Here is a 26,810-nt window from a genome sequence, read left to right on the forward strand (position 1 = left end):
CCATAGACTGCATACGAAATAATAATCCTGTGGATGGCAATAATGAGTACCAGTTTACTGGGAAGAATGAGCCATTCGAGTTCCTGCGTCAGAGTGGTGACCCGTCCAGGATTGTGTCCTCCATACCAGCCAAGGAAAAACTACCTTGGCAGCTCCATGAGTCTGAAGATTTAAAATGAGGAGGAGGTCTTTGTACACCAGTACCACATCCAAACTCACAGTTCCAGCTGCAAAATATTGGAGCACTGTATCAACAGTGCTCCAATATGTGCTCCAAAAGCCATCATTCCTTATCTTGGGGGGAGGAGGCGTGGGAAGGTGATGACTCCATCTACATCTCGCTGTCTGATAACATGGACCAACTTCTATCTTATCATCCCAACTCTCTCTTCCTCATGTATGGTGATTTCAACTGTCATCATTCTAGCTGGCTGGGTGTGGGTTTGTCTCACACCAGCCATGGCACCTCAGCAAAGGACTTCTGCGACTCACTGGGACTGACACAATCTGTCAATATCCCCACCTGTATAATCAGTCAATGGAGCACCTTCTCTTCTAGACTTGGTTATGACTAACTTCCCTGCAAATGTCTGCTGCTCTTCTTCTGCTCCAATCGGTTCTTCTGATCATGTGCTTGTTAAAGTGGATATCTCTCTGGCCATTCTCAGAGAGCCTCCTCGGCGTCGACGAGTCTGGGATTTCACTCAGGCCAACTGGCACGGTCTTCAAGCAGCCATCAATCATCTGGACTGATCTACCATCTCTACTGCCTCTGACATAAACTCATCCAGGGAATTCTTCCAAAGTAAACTGCTTTCTCTCTCATGCACAGATTTATCCCATCTCGTCATCAGTTGTCATGCCCTTCCTCCTGTCCATGGTACATGGAATCTTGTGGTGAGGCAGTTGCCCTGAAACAACTTGCCTTTGCCTCCTGGAATGCAAATCCAACTGAAGGCAATCTCATTTATTTTCACAAAGCCCGAAACAAGTGTGTGTCTACCCTCAGGAGAGCCAGGAAACAATATCTCTATTTTCAAGAGTGAACTCTCAAACCTGTCTCCCTCTTCCAAATCCTGGTGGCATCTTGTCAAATCTGTCTCTGGTGTTTGTTCCCCCTCCATCCCCTCCCTTACCTCAAATGGCTACACAGCTGAACTCCGCACATGAAAAAGCTGAATGCCTCAACTCTGTGTTTGCTTCAAAATCGTGTGTCCCAACCTGTCTCTCTCTGTACCCACCTTACCCAGTCGTACCCAGCTGCTCCTGGACTCTGTGACCTTCTCTCTTGACAAGGTGGAGAAGTTTTTGTCAAACCTCGACTCTGATTCTGCAACTGGACCAGACAGCATCAGCCCACGGGTTCTAAAATCCTGCTCTGCCGCTCTTTCACATCCTCTCTCTGTTCTCTTCACCCTCTTTTGCTCAAGGTCATCTGCCATCAGCTTGGAAATCAGCCAACATTACCGCTTTACACAAAAAATGTGCAAAAACAGATCCTTGCAACTACAGACCAATCAGCCTACTCCCAATTATCAGCAAAGTCATGGAATCCATCATTGCTTCGGATATCAAATCCTTCCTCTTCTCCAATGGCTTGATCTCTGATCATCAATTTGGATTCACACCAGGTCATTCTACTCTGGACATGCTGCTTCTGCTGTCTCAACAATGGATGGAGGTCCTCGATGTCAAACAGGAAATTAGAGATGTCTCCCTTGACATATCACGTGCCTTCGATACGGTCTGGCACCCCGCTCTGCTCACCAAACTCTCCTATGGTATCCATGGAAATCTCCACGCATGGCTTGCGGACTTCCTCTCTGGTCGTAGTCAACTTGTGGCCCTGAATGGATTTCTCTCATCTCCCCTTCCTGTTCAGGCTGGAGTTCCCCAAGGCAGTGTTCTGGGCCCTGTGCTTTTTCTGGTCTTCATCAATGATCTCCCACTCTCTGGAAAACCCTCTCTATCTCTTTGCTGATGACTCCACTCTCTGCCGCTCCATTCCTCATCCCTCAGATCGACAGTCTGCAGCCTCCTCACTCTCTGCAGACCTTGACAAAATCACAGACTGGGCAAACAAGTGGAACATGTCTTTCAATCCTGACAAATGTCACACTCTTACTATGTCTCTCCGAAAAGACTGACTGGACAACCCTCCCATCCACTTTCTGAATAATCCTCTTGAAGTTCTGTCACTCAAACTTTTGGGTCTCACTATCTGCCATGATCTTTCCTGGGAAAACCACATTTCAAATCTGGCCTCCAAAGCCAGTCGCCGACTGGGCATCCTCCTTCGTGCGAAGTCCTTCCTTGGCACACCTGAGCTCCTCACCACATACAAGGCTTTCATCTGCAGCTCAATGGAATACTGCTCTCCCTTCTGGGCTGGTGCTCCTGCCTCACACCTAGCTCGTCTTCACGCTGTAGAAACAAAAGCTTTCAGAATCATTGGAATCTCCCGCGATGAAGCTAACTCCGAGGGCCTTTCACTTACTCACCGCAGGCAGGTTGGTGGTCTTTCTGTCTTCTACCGACTCCTCTCCGACCTTGCTCCCCCAGCTCTCTCTGGGCTCTGTCCCCCAAATATTCCTGCAGGTCGCACAAGATCTGACTGCAACCCTCTTATGGTTAAACTGCCAAAATCAAGACTCTCTGCTCACCTTCACTCCTTCATTCCTCTTTTCTCCCGCCTCTGGAACAAACTCCCTCACACTCTTCAATCCCACTCCTCCCTCTAGGTCTTTAAAACAGCTGTTCACCACCATCTCTTATCTTCCCCCATCCAAAACCTTGATCTTTTCTACCCCCACTAATTTCACCCCAAATACAATTTTTTGAAATTCCAACTTCTTTCCTGGAAGTCCTTGCAGTGTCCTTGTGTTTTATACTTCCCCCCACCCCCCTTCCCACGCCTCCTATCCCCAAGCCCTCTCCCTCCCACAGATCTCCCGATGTCCCTGTTCTCAAATGTTTGTGTGCTTCCCCTTCTCTCCCCATCTTGTCTACTGCTCCCCTTATGATATACTTTGTGTGTCTGTTTGATTTTTTTGTGTGTGTGTGTGTGTGTGATAAATGTTAGCTCTTTCACGAGCCTCGATTCTGTATACAAAAAAAAAAAAATTCTTCATCGGTTGTGGCTTTGATTGCGTCATTTGGACGTGTGATGCAGATCCTCCCATAAAAGGTCATGTGACTCCTAGTAGGTCACTCGTTTGTTTGGAATTAGATTGTGCTTTAAATTAAACATTGGGTTATTTGTTTTAGACCTTGAATTCCTGTCTCCTGTCTTTGCTAACTTTGAGACAACAAGGAAATACATAATAATAGCTTTATAAATAAACGAAGGTATAGTATGTTTTTCATGGGCCCTCTGGATTTTGGGCCCTGGACAAATGTCCCATTGGTCGTCCCCTAAATCCGGCCCTGCCACCACCTAGTTTCATCATAACCAGTCCAAAACTTTTTGATATATCATGCTTTTGTGACATAACAAAACAAAACTTTGTTACGTTTGTAGGGAGTAGACAATGATTACCTTAGAGCCAGGTAGGTTGAGTGTATAGATTACCATGCTCAGTATGTTGTGATGAAGAAGAAGAAACCCTCATGTATCATAAGTAGGGATCCGTTTGGACCGGATGTCGTGTAAGCTTGTATCTTCGTCCCCATGAGAGGGGTGGCGTTTGATAATTAGCTATGGATTATGGGTAATTAATCCTCTGTATGTAATTTGGCCTCTGTTATTTTTCCACTGTTCCGTATGACACCAGCAGCACACACACCTAGGAAGAAATCGGCCATTAACCACACTAAATAAAAACCAACCGGAAACAGGACATTGAGTACTACCGTGGATAACAGCGACCTGGTGAGCTCACAGGCACAAAAGGTCAGTGAAGTCACGCCCTTAAGAGCAGTGATTGGTCTGGGATTTGATTGCCGCAAGGACTGGTAAGATGGAACTCGCTGATAGAAGTGGACACGGAGATGTCGTGGGATGACGTCAGAGCCTCGCGTACAAAACAATTCGAACAGCGGACATTTTATCTCTCGGGTTCTGGATCTGGTGGTGAACGGTTGTGTCCTGACGTCGCTCTTCTTCTTTCATTCTTGAGTCCTGGTGTTTGACAACGAACAGTCAAGGCTCTAGACTTCCTCGCATCGACTGGCTGTGGTGTTGGTGAACAAGATTGTGAGGATACGTGCGGCTGGAAGAGCAAGCTGCGCGCTAAGGCCTACTGCGTGCCAACGAGCGCGTTTTCACGCGCAACGACATAGAGGCCTCAGACGATCTTTGACGATTCCTGACGGGGTTCAAGAGCAACTCGGAGCTAAGTCCCCACAATAAAAAGCATACGTTTATTTTTGTTCTTTTATATTTCCCTTTGTCCGCATTTGAGTCTGTGTGTGGGACATCCCGTTTATAAATCATAGTTTTTATCGTGCATTCTTTTGTGACCGGCGTTTTCTTTAATAAAGCCGGTATTTTTGTACATTTTAATTCCATGTCGTTTGAGTTGATTATTGCAGGGTTGAATATTTTGGGTGGACTCGTGCAGGTAAGTGCTCACGGCTTCTTCCCCACTTGCTCCCCGTGCATATAACGAAGGTCTGCCATTGAATTGAACGCCTCAGAGTTAAAGCTCCTTTTAGTCAGGTTCACTATGTCAATAAATTATATTTCGTTCAGAATCATGGTAGATTAGCAAACCTATACATTTTTGGAAAGGTTATAGCATAAGGAAACTAAAAATCAATGTTTATATTTGGAGAGATACGTGTATGGCGGCCATTTTGGATTTTCAAAATGGCCACTGTAAAATACATATTTTGTTCTATTTCTGCCTCTAATTACCCTAAAATCTTTTTAAAATATACTAAACCTATATTTTCAGGGACAAGGAATCCAATGAAAGTATCAAATTAGTGCTATGGGGAATGGTAAGACACGAATCAAAGGTTTTGAATTGCAAAATACTGTCTTTATATTCGCGATAAGTTGCATAATCAAATACATGTTATCATTTTGTACAGGCAGTTAATAACATCAAAATGTGTCACAATAATTCATATCACCAAACATACACAGGCAGTCAGCAAAATCATATATACACATGCAGTCAGTATAACTTCACATCTACACAGGCAGTCAATGACAAAATATACACAGGCAGTCAATGGCATCAAACATACACGATTACAGAATATGCCATTTAGAGTTCGTCATCACTGTCCTGTGTGTCGTATCCGACAATATATTCCGCATCGTTTTCACAGTCCGTTCCACACAAGCAAAGGTCGGTCAAATTGATTGGCAAATCGAATTGGTCGAATGGTCGATCGAATCGAATTCGATGAATCGAATCGAATCGATCGAATTGGTCGAATGGTCGAATGGTCGATCGAAGCGATTGGTCGAATGGTCGAATTGGTCGAATCGAATTGGTCGGAATTGGCAAATGTAAACATTGATTTTCAGATTTTCCATGTAATAACGTTTCCAAAAATGTATAGGTTTGCTAATCTACCATGATTTTGAACGAAAAAACATAGTGAACCTGACTATTTGGTCATCTATGTCGCCCTGCTGTGTTCACCAGAGGGCAGGCACACGACTATGTTTTTCATGGGCCCTCTGGGTTTTGGGCCTGGACAAGTATTCCATTGGTCGTCCCCTAAATCCGGCCCTGCCACCATCTGGTTTCATCATAACCCGTCCAAAACTTTTTGATATATCATACTATTGCTATATTTCGGTTTTGGCCCCTATATCTCAATGGTGCAGTCACTTAAAAGATTTTAAAAAAATTATTGGATCCGGATCTTCACCAAAATCAAATCAATTCTTCCTTGCCACACACCCAACCTGTCCAACAAGTTTATTGCAAATCCGTCCATAACGTTTTGAGAAATCGTGCTCACAAACAAAAAGGAGTGAAAACATAACCTTCAGTGGCAAATGTAAAAAAGTGTATTTGACACAGGGATGACGAGACAAACCTACTCGCACAGATCTGGTGCAGGAGGACAGACCAATGGGAAATGCTAGTCGCGAAAACTTGGACCTATGCACGAGAGAATGCATAAATAACCCGCTATGGTGTGTTACATATTACCTCCCCAAACCCTGGTTACGGTGCACCTCCGTCTGGAGCGGGAACACAGCAGAAATATTTGTTATTTTGCGTTTTCTAATAAACCATGGTAAAACACCAATGCAATTGTAGAACAAAACAAGTAATTGTATTAACAACTCACATACGCAATAATAACACTATTAAAGAAAGTACAATGAAAATGTCACTTGCATCAAATGAACAATACTGTTACAGACGCGGTGGTGGATGTTATTTACCGAGCGGTTTGGTATGACCACGTCTGCACAAGTTACCCGATTATACCCGAACGTTGACTAATCGCGCTACGCTAGATCAATGAAGGAAAAGACACATGGCTGGGATTAAAATGACACGACACCAGGGATACGGTTCTCAAGACCTCCGGAGGAGATTATATTAAGGCGGAAGGTTAGATTACAACTACAAGAGGGACATCATAGAAAGACAGGCACTTAGACACACTCTTATATTAACCCCAACAGACGACAGATAAACGGGACAAGGCTGACTCACACGGGGATTGATGGCAAGGAAAGCGGGTATTCGATGGCCAGCACAAGGTGCACCTTGTGCTCAGGGACAGGATAGCGCGGCCCAAAAGATGCAGGAGGTCTCTCAGCGCTCGGAGGTAGTGACTTCTCTTTCTCCAAGCTGGGGGCGCATCTCACGTCACGTCCGGTACGTGGCCGCGTATATCCGGCGGGGAGTGACACGCCCTCGGCTCGTTAGCTCCGCCCCAGCTGGAATCGGCACGTTGCTTCTCATTGGGTGCGTGCGGGGGGGGGGGGGGGTTACCGGCTCCGCCCTTGACGAGGGGCTGACAAGGAGCCCCTTCGTGGTAACCCCGTCGGAGCGCATCGTCAATGGCGGCTAACCGAGCCGGTGTGAGGACGCACACTCCTCCGCGCAGCGCCGTTGTTGTAGTTGTTGTTGTAATTGTTGTTGTAGTTGTAGTTGTAGTTGTTGTTGTTGTTGTTGTTGTTTGGGGAACAAGACGGGAGGAGGCATGGGAAGGTCCTAAACTCACTACTGGTGCCATATAATCACATTCTGGTGCAACGAAGAGTCAGAATTAATGGAAACGAGTCCTTAACTGACATAGACTAAGAATAACTAGCAAGATGTCCGAAAGTTGTCTACGTGTGATGCGGTGGACCTGGGCACGACATTTAATGGGGGAAAAAGGGGAAGGTCGGTTCTACAGAGTGTTATTTACAGGCAATGGGACTAGGGAATGGGGGATTGGGGATAGTTGGGGAGTATTGGGGAAATAGGGGAATATTTACAAGCGGATATGGAGGCCAAATTCCATATTCGCAACAATACATATGATGGTACCATCATTCCCCAATGCTCTCAAAGCAAGGAACTCACGATTCGCCAAACGTGAGTGGGATGTAACATTCCCCAAATTCCTTGCACGGATCTCCACGCTGGTTGAAGATCGAGGTCGTGCAGAATGGCAAATCAATAGGCAGGTATTGGCGCGACTGTGATTGAGGAGTTACGAGGTGAGAGGTCAATATGGGAATTGAGCCGATAGGTAAACCAATGACAATCAACACGGGGAGGTCGATATGGAAATCCCAACGGCAAAACAAGATGCACCAAGCAGACAGCCTCTTCTTTTTCGAGGACAAAATGACGTATAGGCCCGTAATGGAGGCGCTTAATTTCTCCAACGATGACTCACACTTGGTGATAAAACCTGAGACGCAGGTTTAATTGCACTTGCAATATATGACGATATCGCAAACAATCCCTTTCACAGGAAGCCTCAACTCCTTCGCAACAAATATCAAATAAGTCCGCTAGCAGCCTCGACACGATTCACACCTGTATCTCTCTCCTGGCCATTCTCCTCCTCCTCCTTCCGGTTCTTTGCTGCGTTTTTCTTTTTCCTCCACAAACATTTCTTTTTACCTTTTACTAAAGTCATTTCCATTTCACACAAAAATCTTAACAATATTACCTGAAACTAAAAACATCCTACAAGTATATAATAACAACAAAGGCGGAAGTGGCGGATCTGTAACAGGTGTCAAAATACCAGACTTGTACAAGAACCAAAGGGGATCACGGGTGAGGACCTCAAGTAGGCACGAGGTCTCTCCATCACTGGTTTAGTGTCGGCTGGTAATGGTGACAGCTGGCAGTCTTAAGGCGAGAGGACGACGATGACCTGTGATCCAAGGTAGATTGCGACCTCAGTCTCTCGAAAGTGGGTGATGAAAAGAGTGAGAGAGCGACAGAGAAAGATAGAGATGTTGCTCTCTTCAAAGCCCAAAGTTCAACTGGCATGCGCAAGGTCACGGCCTTCGCCCGTCACCTCTGGGACCGTCTTTGTAGATGGAAGGTCATGCCATTGGCCGCTCGCTGCCTGTGGAGGTCGCCTATTTCCGGAGGATGTGGGATGGCCAATCGGAAAAAAGTGTTCCGTCCTCAACCAGGGCCCCAAAGCTCACATTACCGCCATGGCTTGCTGTGCACTGGTCATATGACCCATAATTATGCTCTTTAAAGCTTGATCGTGACGATGTTAACGTGTCTTGCTGGGTGCCACATGTCCACTACATGGCCTCGCCTTTTGCAGAGCAATCTTATCCTATCCTGCTCTGAGGATTACACTCACCACCTCCTCAGTTCACGTTTAACAAGACAAGTACTTAGGCTCCTGCCAAGGTTTCCTTTCGGAAACCAAAGATTCCATCATTAACACTTAGTCACACACCTAATGAACTTATCCATTAACACTTATTGTCACACACCAAACGAACTTGGGGAGGACTATGGGAAGCGAGCCACAGCTACCTTGTGGGGGTTACCCCATTGGGACATAATCCACAGGCACGGGATCAGTGGGGCTTTGATGGTGTGGGCGTGGCGTGCGCGCGGTTGTTGGAGCCACGCCCCCCGAAGAGTGATTTTGCGTTACAAAAGATGTAGGAGTTCCGGTCGCGAGTTAGTTCTGTTGGAATAAAGGAGCTTTGAACAGCTGAGAAGTGTCTCGTCCTCTCGTCATCCGCAACTCCTACATTGGTGACCCCGTCTTGCTCTCGGATGTTTTCGGAGCTTCAAACGAACATGGCGACAAGCACAGTTTCGATTAAACTGCCGGAGTTTTGAGAACGACAAGCGGCCGTTTGGTTCGCACAAGCTGAAGCACAATTCGCCATTCGGAGCATTTTTGCTGACGACACGAAGTATTATTATGTCGTGTCTGCGCTCAGCTGCTCCACTGCGACCAGAGTGGTGAGCCTTCTCCAGGATCCTCCGAAGGACCGCAAGTACGAGACGCTAAAGGCACTGCTGCTCGTAACCTTCGAGCTCACAGGCCGAGCACGTCCGCGAACTACTTTCTCTACCTGGGCTGGGCGACTCCAAGCCATCGGAGCTTATGGACCACATGTTGTCTCTCCTGGGCAGCCACCGACCATGTTTCCTCTTCAAAGAACTGTTCCTGCAACAGCTGCCAGGTCGGGTACGGACAGCCCTGGCCAACTCGTCTGTTCAGGATTTCCGCGCCCTGGCCAGGGAAGCAGACAAGTTTTTCTCCGCAGACAAGACAAGTCCGCAGACAAGACAGCAATGTAGTGCGGCTGCATGGGACCCCGGCCCCGTCGAGCCTGCGCCGCTGTCGGACACCGTCGCGGCTGCCATTACGGCCCAGCGGCGGAAGGCCCCAGGCTTGTGCTTTTACCACGCCAGGTTTGGTTCCAAGGCCAAAGCATGACGGCCACCCTGCAGCTTCAGCGAGTCGGGAAACGGGATGGCCGGCGCTCGTTAACTGCCATGAGCGTCGGCCGTCCTGGCAGTTTGTTGTTCATTTCGGACACCGACTCGGTGGATAATACGGTCGCCGATTGTCTCCCCCGGTCCATAGCTGGCGCGGTTCACCTTGGCATCGACTATGCCCACATGGCTGCCGATCAGATCTCCGACCCAGATGTCCAGGCCTGCAGGGCCGTGGTAATGGGGCTTCGACTGGCTGACGTGCTGTTCAAGGACACGGGCACCACGCTACTGTGCGACGTATCTTTGGGACAGCCTCGCCCCATCGTACCCACCAGCTGGAGACGGCTGGTGTTCGATGCCGTCCACGGTCTTTCTCACCCAGCAAGTAAGGCGTCGCAAAAGTTGGTGGCGGCGAAGTTCGTTTGGCACGGGCTCAGGAAAGATGTGCGCGACTGGGCCAACACCTGCGTCGAGTGCCAATGCTCGAAGGTGCATCGCCATACCCAGGCCCCATTGGCGCCATTCACAGTGCCCGAGCGACGCTTTGACCATGATAACGTGGACCTGGTAGGGCCCCCCCCCCCCCTCGCGGGGATTCACCCACCTCCTCACGATGGTCGATAGGACCACCAGGTGGCCAGAGGCCATCCCGCTCACATCTACAACGTCCGCCGATGTGGCCCGGGCGTTCATCGGCACTTGGGTTGCCCGTTTTGGCACCCCCTCGGACATCTCTTCAGACAGGGGGCTCCAGTTCACTTCAGAGCTCTGGGGTGCTGTCACCCAGGGGTTGGGGGTAAAGCTCCATCGCATGACTGCATATCATCCCCAGGCTAATGGATTGTGTGAGAGGTTCCATCGCTCTATGAAAGCTGCTCTCAGGGACAGCCTCTGGGATGACAGTTGGGCCGACAGACTCCCGTGGGTCATGTTGGGCCTCAGGACAGCCCCGAAGGAAGACCTCCAGTCCTCATCCGTGGAGCTCGTCTATGGCCAGCCGCTGCAGGTTCCTGGGGAGTTCATTCCTGATGCCACAAGCCCCTGGTCCGCTGCCCGTCAGCGGTCGGTTCTCCGGGAGAATGCCAAGAGGTTTGCACCGGTGCCCACATCTCAACATGGTTTGACTCAGGCCCACATCCCGCCGGATCTACATACAGCGAAGTACGTCTTTGTTCGCCATGACGCACACTGGGGGCCGCTTCGGCCACCTTATGACGGGCCTTTCCGCGTTCTGGAGGCCGGGGACAAGTCCTTCGTGGTCGACATTGGCGGCAAACCGGACCACCTTTCGGTGGACCGCCTCAAGCCGGCTCACTTGGACCTAGACCAGCCCCCTCGGTTGGCTCAACCCCCACGGCGGGGCCGTCCCCCGTCGGGTAAGTCCCCAGTTGGCCCGCCCATCGCCAAGCTGCTAACAGTCCCTGCTCGGGTCATCAGTCGTTTCGGCCGGGTGGTTAAGGCCCCCCAAAAACTGACATTGCCCGTGCGAGTGAATTCTGGGGGGGGAGGGGGGGCGTATGTGGGGGTTACCCCATTGGGACATAATCCACAGGCATGGGACCAGTGGGGCTTTTGATGGTGTGGGCGTGGCGTGCGCGCGGTTGTTGGAGCCATGCCCCCCGAAGAGTGATTTTGCGTTATAAAAGATGTATGAGTTCCGGTCGCGAGTTAGTTCTGTTGGAATAAAGGAGCTTTGAACAGCTGAGAAGTGTCTCGTCGTCTCGTCATCTGCAACTCCTACAACCTCACCTATTCTTCTTCGCGATCTACCCGCATGGCTTCTATGAAATGCACAAAATTCCTGAATTGTCCAAAATTTACATGAGCAAAAACTTATTAATCAATTCCTCCCACTGCCCTTTGTTCAAGATGGTGTCCTTAAGGTGGGGAAACAAGATGGTAAAAGACAAGTAACGAAAAACAGTCAAGCCTACATTAATAGATAATTTAACCTTACCAATTTCAAATCCCATCTATTGACCACGTCCCCTGTGGATGTCACCTACTCCAGCCGTCAGCTGAACCCAAATACTCAATGTCGAAGCTACTTACCAATTTTATGGGCTACCTGCCCTCCATAGCACAAATCAAGTCACATGTGACTGAGTATTCTATTCCCATATACCATAGATAACAACCATTTCCATTCTACTGTATAAATCAATACCTGCAAGGCTATGGCATCACAATTACCTGCAGGTGTGGCCTCATCTCGGTAGCGGGGAGGTCCTATAATGTAGTGGTGTGGTGTATCAATGTGTACATGCCCACAGTGCAAACAAAGTCTCCAAACAAATGATTTCCTTCGGCCCTCCCTTGAACTCCCAATTGAAGCACTACAATACCTTCCTTTGCTGTACGCCCTGTTGGAGGGGATCACCCAAATAGCTTCGGAGGCCTATGCATTATCGCCAGGGGTCTTACCGCCCCCGTGGCCGACCGATTCGACTCTCCTCCCAGCAAATTATCCATCCCCAGTTGCACACTGAGCTACTGGTGGTGAGGCATGTTGAGGAGCTCCAGTCCTCACTCTCTTTGAGAGCCTCGTCACCTGCGGACACGCATCACTTTCCCAAACACAAACCTTACACGCAAAGATCCCTTCCCAGCTGCCATCCATTTCTACCTACATCTGCAGTGCACGCCACAGAATGTATTCTAACCTGCCATGGCCTGCATATACTCCAATCGTCAATACAAAATAACATGATGACCAGTGAAAATAAATTCGTTTATTCAAAGCAAATACCACTTCAATCCTTCCGCACAGGCCACATGCTAGCCCTCATGGCCTCTCTCGCTGGTCACTCATACCAATTCCCCAACCCACTTGCTTATCCCCAAAAGAAAAGCACAGTGAGTCTTGACAATGAGGAAAGGTAAATTTAGTTTTTCCATTTACTACTGGGGAGGTTGTTCAATACTGGCAGGGCCTGCTGCAGCCCAGTCTTTTCACTTTAAAACTGCCAATTCAAACCCAAGGCTTTCTTCCCAAACAGAACCCATTAAATCACAGCGGACTATCCCTACATCTTTAATAGTTTTCCTTTCACAGCTACTATTTCACATTTCTACTTATTCATTCAAATTCACACTTTTTCTTTCGTTTTTGTTAACTTGCTTCTTTTATCTCTCCTTAGTTATTAATTTCTCTTTCTTTATCTATCTGTCCAAGGAGAAAGGAATTGTTGCAATTTTTTTTTTTTTTTTGTAATGCTCATTTGGCTGCACCTGGATGGGTGTTTGTGTGTGTAGTAGAGTATCAGCTGAAACCAGAATCCTGTCCATGTTCTTCCTGATGGCTCCATCTTTGCTGTTTGCTTATTTGGGCTCTTGTTTAAAATAAATGCAAAAAAAAAACCAAAAACACATCCTCCTCTGCTGAATGGTCGCGTTTAATATGAAGTAGTCCAAGAACACTACTGTAGCAAATTGGGTCGTGATTGACTGACGATGAGATGGAATAAATATTGGCACTTACGAAAGGACAGACGTGGATATTCGTTCCGAAGAAGATGAGACTACTCTAGTTAAAGGAAGGTAGTGCCTCCTAGTGGCACAAATTAGCAAATTATCACAACTAGCAACGGTACCCGCCCTATAGGCGGGGCTTCAATTGGGAGGCCCACATGAAAAGGCAAAATATCAGAAATTGAAGTCTTTTTTATTTTAAACGATTTATATAAACATCCGTTGAATCATATCACACGCAAATCATCAAAATCTAAACAGTATCTTTAGAATTTCAATAAAAGCCACATCACTGTTCATATCGGTAAATATTATTCCATCGTGTTTCAAATCGTGATCGATACACTATGATCGTGATGATCGTGATCGATTAATCGTGTTCACAATCGCTATGTCGTAGGTGCTCCCGATACGTGTACCAAATTCCCGATACGTGTAACTGTACCAAATCAAGAGTTAAAAGGATTTTGAGCCGATAGTTGTTACGGCCTTGGCAAGATCGATGGAGACAGCGATCTGTTAGCGATCGATGGAGACATGTTGCTTTCCCGGGTGCCGCACAAACGGCTGCACCAATCGCACGGCACCCGGGAAAACAACATCGTCACAATGAGAACAATGATCGTTACGTGAACGCGAATGTTATGCGGGGGTCCAACCCTGAGAATGCTGGAGACCAAAGCTGAAATTGGGAAAACGAAATAGCCTATTTTACTCCTGGAGATCCCAGGATTACCCATACAAAATATCTTTGCGATCGGTTCAGCAGTTTTTACGGTACCTTCGAACAGACAGACAGACAGACATTTGATGAATTATAGTAAGATGGACGTGATGCCCTGGAAATTGGAAATGAAAAGTAAAATGATCTTCCAATGATGCTCAGGGATGACGGAATCTAATCAAATGAATGGGGAAAACCTCCAGATTCAATACAACACCCAGGACAACAGGGGAGTTTATTACAACACACTGTTGATCATACAACAAACAATAACAGGCATTTTAAGGCCATTTTCCCTGCAAGAGCGGGGGTTAGGCTTGCGGTCCCCATGACAATCTTCTCCATTTTGCCCTATTTGTTGATCATGATGACCTTCAATTAAAAAGTGGAAAAATATGATAAAATGTTTATTATTCTGTCCATGTAGCCATCATTGCATTCCTACCACAGCCCTAGAGCATAATACACACACAAAATGTACACAACGTACTAGAGATGAGTATAACGAGCTACTCATGGAGGTTGAGGCTCATGGAGGAAGAGAAAGAAAACTTCAGGGCTTTGAACCGACACAGCAGCATGAAGCTGACATTCAAACAGTACTTGTAAGAAAGGTGGTGCATGGCAAGAAGTTAGTGGGAATTGTAAAGAGCAAGAATGGAAATGGGAGATGACACCAGATGGCAGTGAGCTGCAATTTTGAAGTCGTGGAGCGAGGAACATGACTGGATAGACATATGCAGGTGCTTCGGCAGACAGGAAAATAAAAATGAAGGATGAAGGAACAGGTACGGAATTTAAGCGTCAACAAGGCTGTCCAGGCGGGCGGTTGCTGGATGAACACATAATCACATGGTGGAGCTGGAGAGCTGAAAGTGCAAGGGGAGACAAGATCAGAGGAAAGACAGCGGTATAGATCAAGGCCATGGCGGTGATAACTACAACACAAAGTTGATCATGACAGTGTGTTGTAGTTATACCAACTTCAAACATTCTGGCTTGTTAAAAGACCAACCATTATACATTGAAAAAGCAGTAGACCTCATGCGACAGGTGATGCTGATTGTTTGCCGAGCATTGACCTCCACCAGCGAAGAGATCAGCTGCAGGAGCGCCATTTCACGATGGAGAACAATACTCCATTGTGCACCAAAAGTATGCTTTATACTCTCAACAGAAGCTCGACAGAACCAAGATGGGACTTTCCCAGTGTGGAGTGCTCCATCTACACCTGGCTTTAGCAGCAGCTTGGGAATGTGGCAGGTGTCCCCAGGAGAGGTCACAAGTGAAAGTGACGAATGAGATATCAAAGGATTGAACCTGTTCCAGAGGTTGATCAGAGAAATAGAGGTGGGTTGACGAAACAGCAATGTGGAAAGAAAGTTTGAGGATGTGTGACTTACCTGTCATAAAAGTCATGTTCCAGGTGTAATCCAATCCAACCTTCTTAGGTCTGTCATGAAGAAACCATTGAGGAAACTATTGGACATGACGTTAAGGAATTAGAATGGTAAAGATCATTGAAAGAAATAGAGAAGTCATGAGCAAAAACAAAGAAGAACTGGACCCAAGATGTGAATTGGACCCACAACAAGAACACTGGTAAATGTACTTCCTGGGGGCCTGTCGACCTTCAGAGATGGAGCTTTTATGAAGAGCCATCAAGATCCACACCTGTGTATGTGTGGAAGACATCACCCACCCGGGCACGGAAAACGTCACCCACTTAGGTATGAAGAAATCCACGCATTTGTCCCTCTTTTCCCCCACTTGTGGAATCAACTTTCACATTTTCTTCAATCTCATTCTTCCCTCCGGGCCTTCAAGACAGCTGTTCACCACTATCTCAGATCATCCCCCGTCTAAAACCATGATCTTTTCTACACCCATTAAACAACCCCCATCCCACCCAAAATTTTACTTCTGTATCCATCTTGTCGGCCTCTTGCGTTCTCTACTACCCCTCATCGTTACCCACGTCCCTTGTTTGCCCGTCTCCGTATATATTTTTTTCTTCTCCTCCTGCTGTTCCTTTTGTGACATTGCGTCCTGATCGGTTCTGTGTTCTAGCTTTTCCACGAGCCTTGACTATGTACAAAAACACAATTTCAAATTCCAAGGACCGAAAGGATGGCAAATATATTCGGGTATGAGGCTGTGCTAACTACAGAGAATATATCCAGATGCTGCCTGCTTCTGATTTAGAGGTCAAAGAGAAGGACATGTTGAAAAGGACAGACAGCAGGCAAAATTCCAGTTCGACAGAGCATGTTTTCAGAACAGTCAATGATTCCATCAGGGACCGTCGCCAAGTAACATCAAGGTCACTGTCATGGATTCTTTTAGTTTTGAGGCGATATTGTGTTCAGTGCAATGTAGCTTATGATTATGATTCAATATGGAACAAATTGTTTATTATATTCGGTACTAGCATCGACACTCCCACCCTACGAGTCGGATTCCCATCTCATCCTACCTTCGGTGGACAATTTAAAGTTGTCATATTTCTAGCTTTAAATTATTCCAAAGAATGGGGTTTTGATGAATGAAGAGTAGTTTCTACACGGCCCCATAAAAAGAACTCCAATTTTAACACGGCCTCATAAAAAGGACAGATCAGGAGAATGAGGTGGCCAAGCAAGTGGTCCACGTCCACCGATTCAAACACTCTCACACGCCACGAGCAAATTGGCAAGGAGCACCATCTTCCTGAAAGTAGGTGGTGTCTAAAAGATTCAATCTACGTAGTTCAGGGATGAAGAAATTTGGTAACATTTGCGTGGAACCCGTTCAAATGACTTCTGGAAAGCTGCTGCGGCTTCCTTACTGATCCGGTGCCTTCCGGATCATGGTTTGTCATTCACTGCACCCGTTCCAATTACTAATTGAGTTCCTGTGTGATGCATCTTCCTTATAAGGATTAGTGGAGTTTCTTCGCACTGCTGTTATGGACTACGGTTCAGCTATCCACAGCAAACAGTTTACCTTTTCTTCTATTACCTTTCAAACAGTTTACCTTTCATCTCAGTTAGGGATCTGAAAAAAAAGAAACAGTTGAAGCAGAAAATTTAATTGTAGTGTTAAAACACTATGAATAACACATTCATGCAACATTTATAGTTTGTTTCCATCATGTATACATCAAAAGTTGTGTTGAACGTTGCACAAGGACTTTTGTTACAGATCCGTCACTTCCGCCTTTGTTGTTATTATATACTGTTAGGATTTTTAGTTTCAGGTAATATTGTTGTTAAGATTTTTGTGTGATATGGAGATGACTTTAGTAAAAGGAAAAATAGCACCGCAAAGCGGGCGTAACCCCTCATCCCATGCATGGTGGAAACCAAGTTCAAGATGGCTGCCGTGGTGGCCATATTGAAAATCGCAGCGCACCCATTTTCGAAAGGAACCTTCCTCTACTCAACCCCAACACACACTGCAAAAATGGATTTATCGGACAAGCCGTTCTCCTTGAAATTGACGGAAACCAATTTCAAGATGGCTGCCATGGTGGCCATATTGAAAATCGCAGCGTGCCCATGAACCTTCCTCTTCTCAACCCCAACACACACTGTAAAAATGGATTTAATCGGACAAGCCGTTCTGCTCGAAATTGACGAAAACCAATTTCAAGATGGCTGCCGTGGCGGCCATATTGAAAATCGCAGAGCACCCATTTTCGAAAGGAACCTTCCTCTACTCAACCCCAACACACTGCAAAAATGGATTTAATCGGGCAAGCCGTTCTCCTTGAAATTGACCGAAACCAAAAGTTGACGGATGCCCGGACGACGCCCGTGACGACAATACCCCTTAGCCAAATTTGGGCTGAGGGGTGAAAAGTAAATGTTTGTGAAGGAGAAAGGAAGGCGTGGCAAAGAGGCCGGAAGAGGAGAGGGGAGGATTGGCATGGAGAAGACGCCCATTAGAGAGGTACCTGGTGCAGCCGTAAAGTTGCATCGGGGCTGCGAGTGGACTTTTTTGATATTTGTCGCGAAGGAGTTGAGGCTTCCCGTGAAAGGGATTGCCCGCTACATCGTCATATATTGCAATTGCAATTAAACCTGCATCTCAGGTTTTATCACCAAGTGTGAGTCATTGTTGGAGGGAGCCAGCACCTTCATTACAGGCCGATACGCCATTTTGTCCTCGAAGAGGCTGTCAGCTTGGTGCATCTTGTTTTGTCATTGTGATTCACATATCGACCTCCCCGTGTGGATTGCCGTTGGTTTCCATAATCGGCTCAATTTCCATAATCGACCTCTCACCTCGTAACTCCTCATCCACAGCCGCGCCAATACCTGCCTGTTGTTCTGCCGTTCTGCACGACCTTCACCGCGTTGGGATTTGTGCACGGACTTTGGGGAATGCTACATTACACTCACCTTTGGCATATCGTGAGTTCATTGCTTTGAGAGCATTGGGGAATGATCGTACCATCATATGTATTGTTCATGAGATGCAAGTGATATTTTCATTGTACTTTCATTAAGAGTGTTATTATTGTGTATGTGAGAGTTCTTAGTGCAATTACTTGTTTTGTTCTACAATTGCATCAGTGTGGTTTTACCATGGTTTATTAGAACACTCTAAATAACAAATCTTTCTGCCGCATTCCCTCTCGAGACTCTTGAGGTGCACCGTAACCGGGGTTTGGGGAGGTAATACGTAACAGTTTATGGACACCCTGTATCTGTTGTGGCGAGATGTTTTTTAGTTGTAAAATCTGAGAACAGTAGTGGACTCTAAGCCATGTAGAAGCTTGTGGAATCAACTTGGGAAATTCAAGGTTACTTCAAGAGATTTAACCAGCAATCTCGGGTTAATGAGCGATTTATAGTGGCATTTGGTTATTGAACTACCGAGGAATTACAAGTAGTTTGTAGAAAACGGAGCTCTCACTAATGTTCTTGGAACGAGTATATACACTACCATAAAAAACCGAACATCATCACCTATTCACATAATACTGCATTGCAGTGAATGTTTACACATAGGGCAGAAACGATCACAATTCCAGGTATGTCTACTTCGGGCGGCAGTAAGGGCATTGCACCGTCATTGCAATGACCACATGAGCGCTTGAATCTGCGCCTGGGGAATGGCATTCCGCACCCGAATCGGCTCCTGTCCCAGCTCAACGAGGGTTTGTGCCTGTCTTGACAAGATTCAAATGCGACGATCAATGATATTACCAGAGATGCTCGATGGGATTTAAATCCAGTGATATGGCAGACCAGGGTGTCAACGTTGGCATTGACGAGAACGTTCTTTGTTTGAATGGAGCAGGAATATACAACAACATAACACAACAGGCATTTTAAGGCCATTTTCCCTGCAAGAGTGGGGGTTAGCCTTGCGGTCCCCATGACAATCTTCTCCATTTTGCCCTATTTTCTGCATCTCTCCTTGTTAACCCCCTTGCCCGCATTTCTTCTTCCACCATTTTTAGCCAAGTCTTTCTCGGTCTTCTCCATCCTCTACTTCCTTCTACATTCAATTTCAATCACTTCTCAACCAGTCACTTTCATCCTTCCTCAACACATGACCAAACCATCTCAACCTGTTCCTCTTCACAGCATCAATCACAGGCTCTATTCCCATCATCTTTCGCAATTCATCATTTGTCTTCCTCTCTCTCAACGATACTCCACACATCCACCGAACCATTCGCATTTCCACCCTTTCCAGCCTTCGTTGCTGTTCTACGTTCATTACCCATGTCTCACTCCCATAAATCATAACACTTCTGGAGCAGGAACATCATCATGCATAATTATGATAGTTGACCATGTTGTTGAAGACACGAAGGCTCCCTGGACACATACTAAATAGCTCATCAAGTCTTATGTCGACCCATGCACGGCCATCATGCCTCTTCAGGAAGTACTTGGATTTGTCACTGAACATAAATAACACTTTATCAATGCCTCAATGTCCATCAGACCTGCTGATTTGACCACTGCAAGCATGCTTGGATATGTCATGGTTCAAGTCTTGGATGCTGAATAGGATGACGAGCACGGATCACGGAGATGCCTCAAGACAGTGTTGGCACATATCCTGCGAAGTCCAAGGAGTGCGTTTGCAGTACTCTAGGCAGTTTGAAACCGATTCGATGGGCCGTGTGAATGTGTCGGTCCTGATCAGGAGTCTTTATCCTGGGACATGCACTTCGTGGCATACCTCTTATTGATCCAGTGGCTTGATAACCTATTATGAGGTCAAACACAGTTCCCCTCCTCAGGTTAAAGAGCCTTGCAACATGGCTAATGTAAGACCCTGCTTGAAGGTGTCCAATAATTTGATTACTCGCATTTCCTGACAGACGTGGCCGGAATTGTAATGGATTGTTGTTTTTCGATTCCCACATGTGCCCACCCGCTGGTGTCTCGGAAAGTGTTTCAAATTTGCTCAGGATGCCTCGTGTCACCTCCAAAAACCTAAGGGCATATGAATTTAATGTTGTGCTGAACGATTATTGCATGAGACAATAATTACGTTGTGCGGAAACTTGCAATCAGGTGTCCTGCACATCACTCGTGCTAAAAAGGCACCTGGAATGAATTCTAGAAATGTCCTTCAACAATTACAATATCAATTCTACATGTTCATTTTCTTAATGGCATAGAGCGATTGAATTTTTTTATTAAATGCGTAGAATGGTGTATATATAAATGGCAAAGCTGAGTACAGGGCGAAGAAGTACCAGTAGTAATCAATTGCTTTGCAGTGTACAGTACAGTGCCATGCCGGTACATTTTTTAGTGTAAGTAATTGACTCCACCCACCTGCCCATTGAACATCAATGAATTAATTAAAGAACTTAGGATTTTCTGACAAAAACTATTTTGCTGTTTCAGATTGCAAAATTTTGTGCCAAAGCGGCAAATAAAAAGGGACGACAGAGGGAGAGAGCTTGGGACTCTTTCTTCGGAAGCAAATATCAAACATTGTGCCTTGTCACATGCATAGTCTGCTCTGGAACCATCTATACTCTATAGAGACAGGTAGATGGAGAATCACACATGAGAGACAATCATAAGAGACCCTCCATGTGGTCTTGGGAGAGAGAGAGAGAGAGAGACTTTGACTTTTTAGACTTTTTATTACAAAAATATAAAAATACAAGCCAGTCGGTGAAGATACTATTCAATACAGGCACAATAATCAAAAATACAGAAAAGAAAAAGAGATAATGACAGGAAATCAAAACAGTACAATGAACTAGAAAAGAAAAACAACAACAGAAAAACCGACCACACACTGATTCAATCCCAACAAACCCACAAATATATCAATAATTCATTCTCCTGCACCATGCAGATCCCATCAAAACACCAGATGTTCATAAACTCATCAATACATTTCTTTCTTCCAGAATCACAAAATTCAAGTTTGAGTCTTGCAGATATCAAGGCATTAAAAAAGAACAAGACATCACATTGCCCAATCGGCTTTCCTTTCAGTTTTTCCTTCCTCGATAAATAAATTGCCATTTTCGCCGTGGCCACTAAAAACAAAAACAACATATGTACATGTTCTTTCATATCATTGAAACCAAAAATAAATGATCGCAGAGAAAAAGTGATCTTCATTTTTCCAGCCATGTAGTTCAGCCATTGAAATAAAGGCACAAGCCTTGCACAATCAACGTATGCATGGAACACATCCTCTGTGTAAACACAGAACGGGCAACACGTAGATATGGGCACGAAATGACTCACTAATTTATTAGATGGAATGATCCAGTGTATCATTCGCCACTGGAGATCACCTGTCCTTTTGCTTACCAGCTTACTGTATACTGATTCCCATGCAGGCTCAGATGGGAGTCCTTCCGGCATTAGCCCTTTCCACCTGGCCACTCCATTTAACGGTGAGTTCCCAAGCAGAACTGCAGTGCATAACCGATACAGGTCTTTACTACTGCATTTCTGAAAAATGTTTTGTCCCTCACTAATTGGGGGCAAGTCTCCGTGACTAGGCTGTACCAATAAACCAGGAAAATGCCAGTCATTGGATGTCACCAAAACTTCCTGGGTCCATCTTAGTCCAAGTTGGAAGCTTTTCTTTACTATTCCCTTTAGTATTCTTCCGATTATTCTGTTTGACCATATTCCAGTCATATCGGCTATCTCTTGCACCGTCTTCCACCCCCAACCAGAATCATGGCGGAGGTCCAACACTTTGATTATGCCCGCTGTAATAAAGTGTTGATAAAAGTCTCGGCTTCTTGGAATTGCAGGAAACAGTAGGTTGTAAAAAAGGGGTTCTTCCACAAACATGCTTGTAGCATAGGTTTCTTGCTGGCAACTAGTCGAAAGGCTTTGCCAGGCATTCAGAAGGCTCTGATAGAATGATGGTAGATGAGATGTGTCGACATGTTAGAGTTGGACTAAGAAAAGTTTAAGGCCATATCCGAGCCCGCTTGCTTTTCGCAGCACGTGATAGGCCAGAAGTCGGCTTGGCAGTCGTTCCTTGTACAGCAACTGCTGTATGGTACACAGCCGAAAAGCCATGATACGACTTTTTATGTCGATCAGTCCCTGGCCACCTTCAGACAAGGGGCTACATATGACATTTGGTAGTAACCAATGGTGACCACTCCAAAAAAAATCCACGAGTAGCCTCTGCACTGCCTTTAGTAGTGCCTCTGGCGGCTGAAGGCAGATAAACCTATGCCACAGGGAAGAAGCCACCAAATTATTCACCACTAGAACCCTGCCTTTGTAGGAAAGGTGGGGCAGAGCTCGTTTCCACAGTCCCAGTCTTTTTTTGACATGCTCAACAATCCCGTCCCAATTTTTGAGGACGTAATGTGGAGATCCCAGGAAAACCCCAAGGTATTTGACTCCGTCTTCCACCCATTTTAACTTTGTTGGTAGATGCACAGGTGGTACCAGCACTCTTCCAGGTGGAATGTTCTCGAGACAGGGAATCCATAAGGCCTTACTCTTGTCCCAGTTACACTTCAAAGAAGAAGCGAGGCAAAAAAGATTTAAACATTCAACAAGTGCTGGGATATCACTCTCCTTCTTAACAACCACACAGACATCATCTGCATAAGCCGATACAACTACTGAAGGACTCCCAGGGGATACAGTCACTCCTGAAATATTTTTCCTAAATAAAATTAGGAGTGATTCCATTACCAAGGAAAATAATAACCCAGAAACCGGGCATCCTTGTCTCACCCCTCTTTGAACCTGTACCGGAGAGCTGAGTTCGTTATTTATTTTAAATAAACTAAATATATTGTTGTACAACAAAGTCACGTAGGCCCTAAAATTGACACCAAAGCCACATGCTTCTAGCACCCGATACAAAAAAACATGATCCACACTGTCAAAAGCCCTTTCCAAATCCAGGAATATTATCCCAAAGTCTTTTTCCAAGCAATCACATTCCATTAAATCTCTAATCAAAAAAATATTATCATAAATAGATCTGTTTGGGATGCAGTAACTCTGATCATGGTGGACTAGATCACCGATTACCGTCTTCAACCGACTGGCCAACACTTTTGACAATATTTTATAGTCCGTACATAATAACGAGACCGGCCGCCAATTCTTTATCTGTCGTAGATCCCCAGTCTTTGGAATCAGCAACACCACTGCTCTTCTGAAGCTTAGTGGGAGTTCTCCAAGCACCAAGGATGATTCCAGGACATGCAATAATTCAGGGCCCAAAAGGTCCCAAAAAGCCAAGAAAAATTCTGCCGGTAGGCCGTCAATCCCAGGAGCTTTCCCCGAGTCCATTTCACTTAGGGCCTGCGTTAGCTCAGGCAAAGTAATTGTTGAATCCAGGCCCAGGCACTGAGGCTCAGTTAGGGATGAAAGGTGAGAAGTTAAAAATTCCATGGTTTGCTCACAAACATTTTGTTTTGCATAGACTTTTGAAAAAAACTCTCTAATGCACAACCTTACATCTCCAGGGTTGGCAACCATGTTTCCCCTAAAGTCTTGTACAGAGAAAAGGGTTTTGGGTGACTTATTTACAAAATCCATTTGGAAGAAAGATTTACTCGGGGTGTCTGATACCTTTAAATTGTTTATTCTTAATCTAATTAACAGGCCTGCTGCTTTCTCCTGAATCAGCTCTCTCAGTTGAGCCTTCTTTTCAACCAATAACCTGTGGTCTCTTCTGTTATTATCTTTAGCCAGTTTACACTCTAACCGTATAATATCAGCTTCTAAACAAGCCATTGTTATATTTTTTATGTCAGTTCCATTTGAAACAAACTGCTGACAAAACACTCTAATCTGAGCTTTTGCATTATCCCACCATAATGCTAAAGAAGAGAAAGAGGGCTTTCTTGAAAGTTGGATGACCCAAAAAGCACGGAAGGCGTCTTTAAACAAAGCATCTTCGAGAAGACTGGTATTGAATTTCCAGTATGCACTTTTGCGTAAGGGTTGAGGGAAAAAGAGGCCCATGGTAACTAAATGATGATCAGAAAACAAAGATGGAAAATGATTTGGAGAGATAACCGCATTCCTGAACTGTGAGTTTATGTACCAACGGTCAAGTCTAGCGAAGGTCATTCTCCCATTGGCACATCGTCCCCAAGTATACTCAGATTTGTTGGGGTAATGCAGTCTCCATGCATCTAGCACACCCACTGCCGAAAAATAATTTAACAAATCAGTACTACCTTCGGGATGAGGTTCTGCTGTATTTCGGTCTATACTGTAGGCTCCGGGCCAGGTATGGTCCATCTGCACCCCCCCCCACAACTCTCCGACCCTGGGTTTTTCTGAACCATTGGGGTGTCCTGGGGTGGAAATCAACTGGTAACAGTAAATAAACTTGGACTCACTACCCATTTGGTACCTATATTGGATGGTACCCTCAAAACAGCATATTTTTAAATCCGCGTTGCGCCATATTCGACACACGTGTTCTTTTGGTATTTGTGCCTGCTAATATTAACTCAGAATAAAAAGTTATATACCAAAAGAAAGCTGTTCATCTACTGATCATCATAGAATATTGACACATTACTTATAATGGTACCTTAATGGTCATAACTAGTGCTGAATAGCAGTACCCCACTTTAACGTAACATAATTCGGTATCGACCGTACTATTTCATCTTACACACATAATATGAACACATTACACCTGATATGCTTACATATATATTTTATTGGCTTTCTCCTGTATATCAGCTTTAATTTGATACCAGATACATCCCCATAGCTTCAATTCTCTTTTTTATACAGCGTGTCAAAGATACTACCGGTATGGGGTGATATTGTAGGCGATGCTGCATTTGTCAATTTACAAATGCTGCCACGTATATCATGTACATATATGTTGGACACATGACAAAATCTATGTATTGTTAATATGTGTTACTTAATATATTGTTGTATTGATGTATCACTGTAGTTTATTGCAGGAATTTTGACGAAAATGGCATGCAGATCCTTCCATGTTTGTATCCTGCGTAAATTGAGATCATCAGATTGTACAATTATGTTATTTAAGTGTCTCTTACAGCGACAGAACGAGTCAATTAGTTAAGTTAAACACCTTTTTTTACATAGTTAAGTATGCAATATAAGATATTTTTTATAATTAAGATGCAATTTATAATAATTATTCAGCTTGGTACTTACCAATATTTTGATGTGTTTTGCAGGTGAAGTAACAACGCTAATATGGAACATCCGGCGCGAGCGAAACGTACACGTGAGAGTGAACAACCACCCATTGTGTGCATAACTCATGTAAAGGGACTGAGCTATGGAGAGTTGCACTTGTTATCTGGACTCAAAAATTCTGAGAAGAAATTGGCCAAGCTGCAGGAGGTCAAAGAAAGACGCCTTGCACAACCCCACAGTCTCTGCATATGATGAAGGACACATGTGATTTGGTCCCTGAATCTCTGGCCGAACACCATGGTTTCCACTGGGAGTGTTACAAGCGTTTCACGATGAACTTAGACAGACTGAACCCTCCTACTGCAGGTACATCTGAAACAACTGGTGCCACAACTCAGCGGATGGCCCGTACTAGTTCTGGTGACAAGATCATATTTAAGCCAGACTGTATCTTCTGTTCTTCGGAAAGTCGTAAAAAAGTGAAAGTGCATGGCAGTTGGACTACCCAGGGGATGAGCCAGTTCGAGTATGAAGGCTGGAAGCCGGTACTGGAGATGGCTGAAATGAAGCAAGATGAAACGCTCTTAATGAGGATCCGAGGCCATGATCTTTTTGCCTCTGAGGCAAAGTTCCACAAAACTTGCCGTATGAAATATATGCAAAAGCCAGAGAAATGGCGCAGTACTGACGAAGAGGCACAGCACCATCAAGGAGAATTAGAAGAAGCCCACAGACAGGCATTCGATGTGGTATGTGATGCCATTGAAAGGGATGTGTTAATGGCCAAGAAGATAATGAAACTATCCGACCTGAGGCAAATGTATGTCATTAACCTGCAAACCAGCAAATATGCGAATCCTGACTACCGAGCCAGCAAACTAAAACTGAAGCTTGAAAACCACGAGCCTTTCAGGGAGAGACTATCATTCTGTGATCTGGGAAAGTCCTACATAATATTCAGCACTGCAATTGACGTCCAGACAGCAGTGAAACAAGCCTTCAAATTGGGATCAAGAGATATGCTTGAGAGTGCAGGTAGCCATTTACGACTGTCAATTCTGGATGATTTCTCGAATGCCCCAGAACTGAAATGGCCACCAAGTCCTTCTGATCTCCAACAAATGGACGATGTTATACCAGATT

The 26,810-nt window shown here is 45.3% G+C and overlaps 1 long non-coding RNA gene across 1 annotated transcript in view; it reads right to left on the minus strand.

The window, feature by feature from the left end:
- Positions 1 to 21,149: 21,149 nt before the first annotated feature.
- The window catches only part of LOC137433815 (uncharacterized), a 90,439-nt gene continuing 84,778 nt past the window's right edge, over positions 21,150 to 26,810 (minus strand). Inside the window, exon 3 of the long non-coding RNA XR_013624802.1 lies at positions 21,150 to 23,024. This is a non-coding gene — a long non-coding RNA (uncharacterized LOC137433815). The remainder of the gene's footprint in view (positions 23,025 to 26,810) is intronic.

Source organism: Myxine glutinosa, chromosome 10, assembly GCF_964187855.1.
Source record: "Myxine glutinosa chromosome 10, kmMyxGlut1.1, whole genome shotgun sequence".
NCBI lineage: Eukaryota > Metazoa > Chordata > Myxini > Myxiniformes > Myxinidae > Myxine > Myxine glutinosa.